We start from the raw sequence: 12,406 nt of genomic DNA, 5'->3' as shown, positions 1-12,406 counted from the left end.
GGTAGAATCTTCATTTTGATGATGTTAATTCTTCCAATCCATGATCATGAAATATTTTCCCACTTCTTTATGTTTTTTTTTATTTCCTTGAATAGTGACTTATAATTTTCAGTGTGCAAGTCTTTTCCTTATTTTATTAGGTTTGTTCCTAGATATTTTATTGGTTTTGTTGCTATTGTGAATCTGACTGATTTATATATTTCTTCTTCTGCCTAAGTGTTTGCATAAAGGTATGCCATTGACTTCTGCATATTAATTTTGTAGCCTGACACCTTATTATATTGCCTGATAATTTCCAGGTGCTTTCTGCTGGGTTCTTTAGGTTTTTTTATACATACTATCATATGGTATGAAAATGGTGATAGTTTTACTCCTCTTCCAATCTGTATGACTTTAATTCCTTTCCCTCCTTAGTTGTTATGGCAAGAGGTCACAACACTATTTTGAATAGTAACAGTAATAGTGGGCATCCCTGTCTAGTACCTGATCTGAGGGGGAATACTTTCAGTTTCTCATCACTGAGTATGATACTGGCTGTGGGTTTTCTGTATATGGACTCCATCAGATTAAGGAAATTTTCATCTCTTCCCATTGTTTGTAGTGTTCTGATTATGAAGGGATATTGAATTTTGTCAAAGACTTTTTCTGCGTCTATTGAGATAATCATATGGTTTTCGGTTTTTATTTTATTGATGTGGTGGATTCTTTTCTACCTTTTTAAAAATCACTTTTGCTCTCGTATGGTACCTGGGATTATGAGACGTCTCTCACACATTCAAGGCAGACACCTCTCCTGCTGAGCCACCATCCTGTCTCTTGTGGACTCTTCCTTCTGATCTTTTCTCCACAGAAATCCACTCGAGTCTCCAAATTGCAGCAAACTAACTATCCTAGCCTGTTCCTCTTTTACCTCATTTTTCATGTCTAACTCTCACCCTGATACAGAATCTCTAGTATTCAATTATTTCTCACATTACCTCCTCCTTTACGTTTTCTCTGCAATGCTACTTAGTCCGGGCCCAGGTTGCTGGAGGCCTCAGCTACTACAATGATCTCCTCATAAACCTTGTCTCCTCTGGTCTCTAGCATTCAGTATGCAGTATAAATTTCAGAGGAGAGGATGTCAAAGACAGAATTTATCATAATGCCATTGGATTAAGTTATTCTGAACAAATTGTCAGTGCATGCTTTATTCAAGAAATTAATTAGTGCATGTTTTATTCAAGAAATTAATCATTCTCTTGCTTTTTGTTTTTGAGAAGGAGAAAGTAGGAGTCAAATATATTTAATAAGACCTGAATTCTGTTGCCATAGAATATAAGAGAATTCTTTATTCTTGCACTTTACAGAGACAAATAAAATAAAGAGGATGGGAACTATACATTTTGCTAAAAAGCAGGCTCTCTCATTGTGGAGAGTAATGAACGTGAATGACTCTTCCACCCTGGAATGCTGCCCAGTTGTTGGGAGGAGTCAGGTCATTCTTGTTCACTGGTGTTTTCCTTTACACTTGCTCCTGACCCGCTAGGGTCTAGGCTTGCTCAATGTAGAGGAAGAGAAGGAAGGATGATTACTGAGTAAAGACAATGAATTCATGCCACTTGCCTAAACGAAATTAGAGCAACAAAGAACTAAGGCACCACATTCATTCCACCGCCACCACCACCACCACCATTTCATTTACAGGTAAACAACCGTAGATTCAGAGTAGGGGTGAGTCTTGCTCTTGATCACATAAATTATAATCAAGACTGGGATCAGAACACATCATATCTGAATAATAGTAAGATATCTTTGCAACAGTCTATGATATAATACTTAAGGAGCCAAAAAAATCTTGTGTACCTGACTCATTTTGTGCTTTTCCCTGTTATCCATTTCACCTTCCTATCACTGTTGACCTGAGCATTTGATCAGTCTTTAGACACAATAGATTCTTCCAGAACCCCCCAATGGTATATTTGCATTTAACTTAACAGCAGTATATGCTACCTTATTGAAAGTGGACTGGCCACTGTCAACTTCTTACTCAGCCTGCCATCTAATGCTGCTCTTTTGTTTTTCTGAGTTTTGGTTTTCTCACTTCCAATAGAGTAACTAGGGATGGGGAGATAGCTTAGTCTGCTATAGTGCCAGTGAGCCTGTCTGAGATCCTAGAGGCCACAGGTTCAATCCCCTGGCACCACCTTATGTCAGAACTGAGCAGTGCTCTGGGCATCTCTTCTATCATCTATCCTATTCTGTTTCATAGTAAATAAATAAAATTTCAAAAAAATAAAAGATTAAGATAACAATACACTTTTTTCAAGTTATTGCTTACAAAAAATTAAACAAGTATATGAAATTATTCAGCACTAAGTATGATAATTGAACCAATCACACTTCTACTGAAGTGCTTGCTCTGTGTATACTACCTGGATAGTAAATAAATAGTAACCTATATTACCCAGCAAATATCAGTCATGGAGTGCTCACCACTTATGTATATGCTGGCCTTTTCTACTAAGAATCAGCAAAGTGACAGAAAATCAGGCATCAGGGGCATAGAGAAGTAAGACAGAGTGAGGGGAACCAGTTCTTTTTAAAACATCACAGAAGGCACTCCAGAGGAGAAGACGCAAGAGAGAAAGTTTTGAAAAAATGGTAAGAGTTTTCTAGGTGATGAATTAGCATAGTTTGAGGGAAAGATACTACTATGAAGAAATGCACACAGGTGTGAACATGCATGGTTTTGCTTGATTGACAGAATTTTATTCGCGGAGATCATATATTCCTAACTAAAACTAAGCTGTTGTCTTTCTAGCCCTGAACTAGTCCTACTACTTCACTTGTTATCATTCATTGGTTGGACTTTGAAGGCACTGACTTGAGAGTTTTAGAGCAGAGCATTAGTAAAACAGCATTTGAGTTTTAGACTGATGTCCATGCATGGATTCTAGATGGATTAAAAGGGAGTTATATCTCTTGGTCAAAAATCCTGTTAAGAGACCATTTCAATAATTTAGTTGGGAGATGAACCAGAAACAGAACATACAGAGACAGGGGAGCAAATCTGAGGAAAATTAGGTAGAATCCGTAGGATTTGGTAATAAATCAAGATAAGGCTAAGAGAGAACTAGATTAGAGAGATTTTTTTTCTTTCCAGGGTGATCGCTCCTGTGGCCATTTTTTTTTTTTTTTTGGATAGGACATAGAGAAATTGAGAGGAGAGGGGAATACAGAGAGGTAGAGAGACATTTGCAGACCTGCTTCACCACTTGTGAAGGGACCCCTGCAGGTGGGGCGCCAGGGGCTCAAACTGGTATCCTTGTGTGGATCCTTGCATTTAATTCTATGTGCAGGTAACCTGGTGGGCCACCACCTGATCCCATATATATATTTATAAGGTGGAAATATTGACAGGCCATAGGATAAGAGGGTACAATTCCAAACAATGCCCACCACAAGAACTTCATATTCCATCCCCTCCCTTGAAAGCTTTCCAATTTATCCCTCTAGGATCATGGACCCAGAATCATTATGAGGTGCAGAAGCTGGAAGGTCTGACATCTGTAATTGTTTCCCACTGAACATGGACGTTGGTAGGTCAATCCATACTCCAAGCCTGTCTTTCTCTTTCACTGGGGCAAGGGTCTGGGGAGGTGGGGGTTCCAGAACACATAGGTGGGGTCATTGGTGGTTCCAGGACACAATGGTGGGGTCATCTGCTAGGTCATGGAAGTCCGGTTGGCATCATGGTAGTACTGGAACCTGGTAGCTGAAATTGAGTTAAGATGGAAAGCAGAACAAATTGTTGACTAGTCATGAACCCAAAAGCAAGAATATTGCAGGTGAGGATTTAGGGGTCTTCATTTTGAAAAAAGCTAGGAAATGTATTTTAGGTATATTCCAAGGGGTCCATGACTTTACTTGGTTTTGCCTGAGCCTGACATCTATGTATGCAGGTAGACCCAAGTTATTGTCTGGGGAGATGGTGTCACATTTGGAAATAGAACTAGAAAACTGCATCAGGTCAGAGAGTAGCTCCAAAATATAGAAAAAGTATATACAAATTATTAAGTGTAAACCTCATTGATTTGACTTAGGGCCCATATTCTGCACAGGAGCCTATGTAACCTCTAAATACCGGTAGGTCTCATTCTGTGGTCATGGCTAGGAACATTCCAGGCTGTACTAATTTCAGAACCCATCTTTCTTGAGTGGTAGAGTATGTTCCCTGCCAGTCCCTGTTCAGGTAGCCATTTGCTGGGTTGGCTTCACGGGTGGTAGAGAGATGACCATTGACTCATGGCTGAGCTGGGAAGCTGTATCTCGTTGTTTATTAATCAGATACATTGCCTTTTATGCATCTCTTCACCAGAAGTGGCAAGGGAAAGAAAAATGACTAGGAGAGGGGGCGGAGCAAAAAAAAGAGCAGGAACAGAACATAGAAAGCATCCATCTAACCAGTGGGGGCTAAACCAATACCCTGCAGGCAGGGCAGGACCCAGGTAAAACAGTGATTATGTAAATATACCACATCGTAAGTAATACAAATGAACCTAATGTGATGATCAAAACAGAAGGTCTTATAAGCAGAATTTAGAAGCATACCAACAGTTCCCCAACCTCGCTTTGGAGAATGGAACAGCCCCTACCATTGTTGATCTACATTGACTGCAAAGTCCTGTAGGGGCCCACCCAAGAGGTATTTTTAAGGCATAAAGCTTTATGAATGAGGGAACCTTGGGGTCTGGTCTAGTGCCTGATGCAGCACAGAACCTCGATAAAAAATTTTGAATAAAGAAAATACATAAGTAAAGAATAAAGAATTTCATATGGTTCTCAGGTTTGTAACTTTATCAGAGAAATGTAATAGGTAGTCAACACCTCTTTGCTTAGTGTGAGCAGCTCATTTATAGTAATGAAGTTTGGCTCATATTTTAAATGAACACTAATTCCTCAAGATCCTGATTTCTCATAGAAGACCCCTGAAAGAACTTGGCTGGCTTCTGAGAAGCATAAATTAGAGGCTCTTGTCAAGGGGTGTATTGTCTGACATTTCCCTGAGGAGTCCAGGGCTAAAGGAGTTCAAACACAACGCTCTTTAGCTTTTGGAGATAAAAGTTAGAGACCATCTAGGTCTGGGGCAGCCAGGAGGCTGGTCACCTTCTCCTTGCTCAGCTCCTCTACCACTGAAGTAATAACAAAGATATAACCAACAAAATAAATAAGTACTCTGTGGATTGAAGAGATAATACTTTAACTAGCCAAATATTAAAATATCAAAGGGCCAGGCATGGATACAATTCTGAGCCTTTGATGTACCATCAAAGCTCATTTCATGCATCAGACGGGAGTATTTCAGGGCAGAGATAGAATGATATTTTATGTCACCTCTGAGGCATAAAGGACACTTTATGAGTCAAAGGAAACCAAGTTCTCAAGTGGCCGGAGGCTGGCAGGTTACTAGTTTGAAATCCAAACATCCACCTGGGTTCCAAATCAGAAATACTCTCAGCACCCTTTATGCAGGAAAGCTTTGTTCAGGATGTCAGAAAGATTGGAGGGTGTGTCCCAGGTTAGGCAGATGGAACCCATTTTACTCTGCCCCCTTGACTTCTTTTACTTTTTCTTCATTGGTATGATACATAGCATCAAGAAGAAATTCATGTTGTTTATTCTTCACTGATTCTTACTTTTAGATTATAAATTCTGTGTATACATGGGTTCCTGGGTATTTGTCTATGCAGCAGAATGCTACCTGATAGAAAGAGAGGACTTGTGAACAACTGTCTAATGAGTGACAATCCTAATTCACAAATTAAGAAAGCCCCACTAATTCTGCTCAGACCTGGACTGCATGATTCTAACCTGCTTTCTCCTTCCCCCCCCTTTTTTTTTTTTACTTCAGTTGCTGGGGCTGGGTGTCTACACTTAGGAATCCACCACTCCACTTATGGCAGCCTTTTATCACCCTTTTCATTTGATAGGACAGAAAGAAATTGGGAGGGGAGGGGGAGATAGAGGGAGATAGAAAGATAGACACCTGCAGACCTGTTTCACTATTCATGAAGCATCCCCGCTGCAGGTGGGGTGTGAGGGCTTGAACCTGGGTTCTATTATAGGTCTTCTTATATCGTGCTATGTGCACTTAACCAGGTGCACCATCGCCTGGCCCCTTTTCTTCCCTTTTTAGCACTGGCATTATAGTGGGGAAGATAAATACATGCTGTATTAAAATTATATGCATCAATAGGGAGCCATATGCAAAGTGCTATGGAGTATCAAGGAAACACTTAAGCAAGCTTGTTGGAGAAGTGCAAGGAAAGCGAACCTGAGAGGTACTGTTGTAGCTGGAAAATGTATAGTAGTCAGAAAGAAAAGCAGAGAACTTTTTATAGCAAGAGAAAGGACTGTGCCAAGTCATGGCATGCCTGATGGTTTGATTCAATAAAGATGTTTTGAATGAATAAATACAATATTAACAACTGTGAGATTAAAGAAAAACTTATTTTACTAATCACTCATTCAAAGAACTGGTCAAAATGTTTTCCCACTAATATACCATTTTACTGAAGTGTACATTGACGTATTTTGTCTTTCTTTTAGAAAATATAAACATTCCCAGGGATGTGATCAGGTTGACATAGGAACTTGGAATAAACAAAGCCAAAACAAAATGAGAGCTAGAAACAGAGTTGCTTTCTCATACAAACAGCACTGTCTGTTAGAAAGTACAGGATTTCGGGTGTCACCTGGTGACATGTGTAGCATTTGATATTGGAAGGATTCAATATCTACACCAACACTTACCACGCAGGTGGTTTTTATTTTTGTCTGTCAGTTGCAGTTTCTAAGCCGTGAGAATTAAATGAAAGCACTCTGTGAATCAAAAAGTGACAGATAAATGAGAGTAGTTTATTACTACTGTTGTTGTTATTATTCCCACTCAGTTTATCATTTTAAATTAGTTAATTACTCTCTGTTTGGGGGATATACAGTGCTGGGAATTCTACTATCTGTGTAAATTTATGTAACTACTACCACAGAGAATTCTATCGCCCCATCCACAAAAACTTCTTCATTCTGCTCCTTAGTCTCACTTCCCCTGGACTCTTGCCCGTGGCAGCCTCTGGTCTGCTCTGCTCTCTATTTTTTATAGTTTTGTCTTTTTGTGACAAAAGCATGACAGCTAAATGGTCTCTTAGAGCATGTAATCTTTTGAGACCAATTTCTTTCACTCAACATAAAAGCCTTTGAAATTGGTGCAGGTTGTTAGGTATAGCCACAGATCATTTACTTTATTAACAGAAAGTGGCCATGCTATAAATGAGGGGATATTTGCCCATCTACTCACCCACTGAAGGACATATGAGTTGCTTCTACTTCCTTGTGATTTTTAGGAGACTTACCCTATACAAATGTGCACAAGGCTTTTCTTGAATTTGAGTTTTCCTTACTCTAGAGTAAATACCCAGTAGTGGACTCAGTGAGTCACGATTTAAGTATGCGATTCATTTTATTAAATGACAGGCCATTTTCCAGAGGAGCAGTGCCATTTTTCATCACCAGGAGGGTAATTGAGTTTTGAACAGAGGGAAAGGAGACTCAAGAGAAAGGAAGTGACTCCTTTCTGATGGCAAGGCACAGGAATAAATGTGGGTGGGAGTCTTAGACCACTGCTAACTCCCGGTCCTGAACACTTTTATTAAATTGAGATCTGTCACTGTTCATTTCATACTATCCTCAAGGCAACTCTCTAAACAGAAGGTCAAGGAATGAGTTTGCTGTATGCTTTACAGGTAAAGAGAAAGAAAGGGAGGAAAGGTATAAGAAAAAAAAAAGTAAACTACCCAAGATCACACCACTCATACATTCCCCCCCCAGTTGCTGAAAGTTAGATTCACTGGAAACAAAATCATCTTTTCCACCCTCATGGTTATGCTACATTACAGAGGAAAATTTCCATGCTTTCATAGGCGGGGGGACTATATGCTTATTAATAACTGTTCCTCAACCGCTTCACTTTTCACATTATTAAGAAGCTAAAGCTTGGCTCACTTGTCCACCTGTCATTTTCTTCTCTCCATCTGGAATGGACCATGTTTTTAAATTGTGGCTGGGAGTGAGAAAGGAAAAGGAGGATTTAAGTTGGGTGCCCACAGTGCCTGCTAGGCAATTCCAGGTCCCTGGATTACTTTTCTGTTGAGTGGTCAGTAAGGAGTGGACCCCAGCCTCCATCTAGGATGGAGACAGTTTGAGGGGTTAGGAACCCCACTCTGGTTCTAGTGTCTCAAGAGCATCTTGTACCCAGTCTCTTGGCTTAAATGTGCTCAGATGACCTTTTTTTTTTTTTTCTTTTCTAGTCTGCATGTCTGTGTCAGCTAGAGTTTAGCCTTTATGAGATAACTGAGGTCTCTTGCAGGCTAACGTCCCCTACAAATAATGACTGGGAGTATGGATCAACCAGTCAATGCCCATCTTCAGCAGGGAAGCAATTACAGAAGTCAGACCTTCCACCTTCTGCATCCCACAATGACCTGGGGTCCATACTCCCAGAGGGATAAAGAATGGGAAAGATATCAGGGAAGGGGATGGGTTATAGAGATCTGGTGGTGGGAATTGTGTGGAGTTGTACCCCTCCTATCCTACGGTTTTGTTAGTTACCTTTTTTAAATAAATAAATAAAAATAATGAAAGGGTAGAAATGAAATAGGGAGAAATGAGGAAAAGTTTTAAGTAAACCATAAAAATAGAAAAAGAGGGGGGAAGCAAAAAGAAAATAGGAAAATTAGAGAAAGAGAGAAGGAAAGACCAGAAACACTAAAGGGAGTAAAAAAAAAAAACACACACACACACACACACCAAAAAACTCAAGTGTTGAAGCCAGGTAATTTATTTTCCTTCCCTGGTATTTGTTACAGATTATCCTAGGCCCACTGCAAAGAAATGGAGTAATTGGACCCAGGTAATTAGATCTTCATTTGATTTTGTGTTTGTTTGCTTGACTACTTAGTTTATAACTTGGCAGGGAGTTTTATCATATATACTCTGTTAATTGGTTTATCTAAACTGAGATTGAGCATGAACAAAATTGACACTGGATTTGCCACTACAGACCACACAGAAGTGAGGAGAAACTTCTTCAAGTAAACATTCATGGCTAGGTGCAGTCATAAATGTGACAGGGAGAACTTAAGAATCTTTTGTACTTTGGGGGCAGTGGAATGGGTGAGGCATCAGGAGTAATGGGCCCCCTCCTAAACATTTATAATTTGTAGTCAGAGAGACAAATTTTTGCTTGTCATGGCTACTTAGTACCTTGTCTTGTTCCTTGAACCTTGGTATAAAGGGATAAGGCTGCTTACTTTACAGGACAGAGGCAAAGATTAAATGAAATAGCCAGGAGGACACCCACCAGTGCATGAAGATTTTAGTAATGGCTTGGTTCCTCTTACCTCCTTGCCTGGGAAAGTAAGGTGGAACATTTTCCCTATGAAAGTCTAGTTCTGGAACTCAAAGCATTTGTCAGTCCCTGTATTTCAGTTTCCCTCTTGGTAAATTCTGCTGAGTACATCATTCTTTGTGATGGGCTTTCTATCATTTCTGGGTTCTCCATTGTAGGGTCTTGTTCTCTTATTCCTTGACATTTCTCACTAAATCTCCAGTTTAAGCTCAAGCACCACCTTCTCTGGGTCTCTTCTCTAATGGAGGCTTTACCTCTCCATGGGAGCTCACCTGACATTATTTTTGATTGAACTTGGAGACCATACATTATGGCTGTGAATTCTAGCATATCTGTCTCTGTGGCAAATGCAAACTCCTTGCATTCTGGAACTTGCTTCTGTCTCGGAGTTTCCAGTTTCTAATACACTACTTGGTTGTGTGACTATGTATGTTTATTAATTTCTGGAAGTATCCATTTCCTCACTTGTAATACCAGCATGTTAGTATTTAAAGGTTATCTGACTAAATATACACAATACCTCCCAGTACTGTCCTGAGAAGATACTATACTGGGTATGCTAAATACTTTCATGCCTGAGTTCTGAAGTTCCAGGTTCAATTTCCAGTACCACTATAAACAAAAGCTGACCAGTTCTCTGGGAGAACAAAACAAACAACAAAAACCAAACTCTCAGTACTGTTCTTGGCACATAGTGCTCAATAGATATTACTTATTATAAATTTTCATTTTAAATGATTGGATAAACATGAGTATGCCTATTCATATTTATTGTTTTAACAAATTTAGTCTAGTAGGAAAGAGTTTTTATGAGCTGTTTACTAGGAAGCAATGCAGTATTAAAGTAGAAAGCCAATAAGCGCCTGCATATGGATAGAAAAGGAGGATTCCTTTAGAATTAGACTGTTAAACTAAGGATTAGAGGGAATGGGGGGCAGGGGGCACATAGCTAAAAGATCTTACAATCCCAAGACCTTAAGTTATAAAGAACAGGGAGTCTGGGGGCTGCGCAGCGGGTTAAGTGCAAGTGGAGCGAAGCGCAAGGACCAGCGTAAGGATCCCGGTTTGACCCCACCCGTAGGGGAGTTGCTTCACGAGTGGTGAAGCAGGTCTGTAGGTGTCTTTCTCTCCCCATCTCTGTCTTCCATTCTTCTCTCCATTTCTCTTTGTCCTATCCAACAACGACGACATCAACAACTACAACAATAAAAAAAAAAAGGGCAACAAAAAAGGACTTAAAAAAAGTTATAAAGAACAATGAATAAGAATTCTTCAGTTTTCTATCTCAAGCAGAAATTTTAGCCATTTTTTATTGAAGGTCTTTGAAGCTAGCAGTAGATATTAACCAAGACTTTTTAAAAAATATATTTATTTATTTATTACATTTTTGTTGCCCTTATTGTTTTATTGTTGCAGTTATTATTATTGATGTCATTGTTGTTGGATAGGACAGAGAGAAATGGAGAGAGGAGGGGAAGACAGAGAGGAGAGAAAAATAGACACCTGCAGAGCTGCTTCACCGCTTGTGAGACGACTCCCCTGCAGCTGGGCATCTGGGGGCTCAAACCGGGATCCTTATGCTGGTCCTTGCACTTTGCGCCACATGCACTTAACCCGCTGTACTACCGCTCTGATTCCTGACTTCTTTTTTTTTTTTTAAACAAGAGCACCACTGTTGTTATGGGAAGAACAATTTTTTATTGGGGCAAACTTCCCCAGACAGTACAGGTCATGGAGATTCCTTGACTTCTGTTTGGTAAATGTCATTGTATCCTCTTGTCACTGTGACAAAACAAAAATGCCTCCTCACTTTCCACACTGCTCCTTATGGAGCAGAGTCGTACCAGGACACCAGATGAGTCCTGCTGAAGTTAACCATGTCAACAGTCAGAGAGCTATTGGGGAGGTGCTCAGCAGGTAGAGTTCAGGACTTGCATGAAGCTCTGGGTTCAGTTCCTGGCACTGCTCTGGTTTCTCTCTCTTTTATAAAATAAATCTTAGAAATTATTCAGAAAGAGGATCTATCATAGTTTCATAGATTAATAATGTCAGTGCCCCATATCCACATTTCTAAGCTTTTTTTTTTTCGTTGATGTTTGGTTTATCAGTATTTATTTATTATACATATTTAAAAATATGCAGTTGGTTGCTTCTACTATTTCAGCCATATATGGAAGCAGACCTTCCAACTGCATTCAAATATTTTGTTTTAATTTTCTAATCTGTAAGAGATCAATTTATATGGAGAGAGAGTTGTATAAGTTTAGGGTTGAACAATTATTTCAAAGGTAGAACCCGGAGAGTTTCAGAACTCTTAGAAGTCCTATAGTTCTGACTGAGAAGTCAGAATGCCCAATTTCTTCCACAGTGCTTGTGCCAACATGGTTCCTGAGATTTCCCAGGCCAGACAGTTTGACTCAGTGATTCCAAGAATCCAGACAGTAAGGCCAAGCTCTTTCTTCTCTGGCTGCATTTATCTGGTGATTCTGATCTTGCAAATGGAGTGGATGAGTATCTCAATCTGTGATCATTATCCTAGTTCAGCGGTGAGAAACTCCTTGCAGATGCTGTCTAAAATATGGAGAGGTCAGATGTAATCTGATTCCCTATTTCAGTCCAAGGATTGACTGCATCCTTCATATGAATTTAGGGGAAGATGTTTAGATTTACAGTTGGAAACTGACCTGAGATTTTCTGCCTCTGGGATTTAAATATGCACAATCTTAATCACATGTAATTCTCCTCTTAGAGCCTCAACCAGAGTACTAAACTTACATGATGACTGGAGTAATATCATCAGATAGTGAGAAAGATCTAGTCTTCTGAAAGCAGCATGCCATGGCAGAGAACACAAGTACTAACAACCCAAGATCAAGTTTTCTTCTTTCTTCCATATATATATATTTCATCCTAGTTTCTTGCATTTATAGTAGATCAAATGAAAATGACATAACTGGT

The 12,406-nt window shown here is 39.6% G+C and overlaps 1 long non-coding RNA gene across 2 annotated transcripts in view; it reads left to right on the top strand.

The window, feature by feature from the left end:
* The window catches only part of LOC132542554 (uncharacterized), a 139,536-nt gene that overhangs the window by 81,216 nt on the left and 45,914 nt on the right, over positions 1-12,406 (top strand). The window contains exon 1 of one of the 2 annotated variants that reach the window (XR_009553552.1): positions 8,901-8,950. The exons of the other annotated variant lie outside the window; for it this stretch is intronic. This is a non-coding gene — a long non-coding RNA (uncharacterized LOC132542554). Of the gene's footprint in view, positions 1-8,900; positions 8,951-12,406 lie in introns of those variants that run through there. 2 annotated transcript variants of the gene reach the window in all.

This window comes from Erinaceus europaeus, chromosome 13 (genome assembly GCF_950295315.1).
Source record: "Erinaceus europaeus chromosome 13, mEriEur2.1, whole genome shotgun sequence".
In the NCBI taxonomy this organism is placed as follows: domain Eukaryota; kingdom Metazoa; phylum Chordata; class Mammalia; order Eulipotyphla; family Erinaceidae; genus Erinaceus; species Erinaceus europaeus.
The sequence above is the reverse complement of the archived record's forward strand: the minus strand, read 5'-3'. Positions and strand labels throughout refer to the sequence as shown.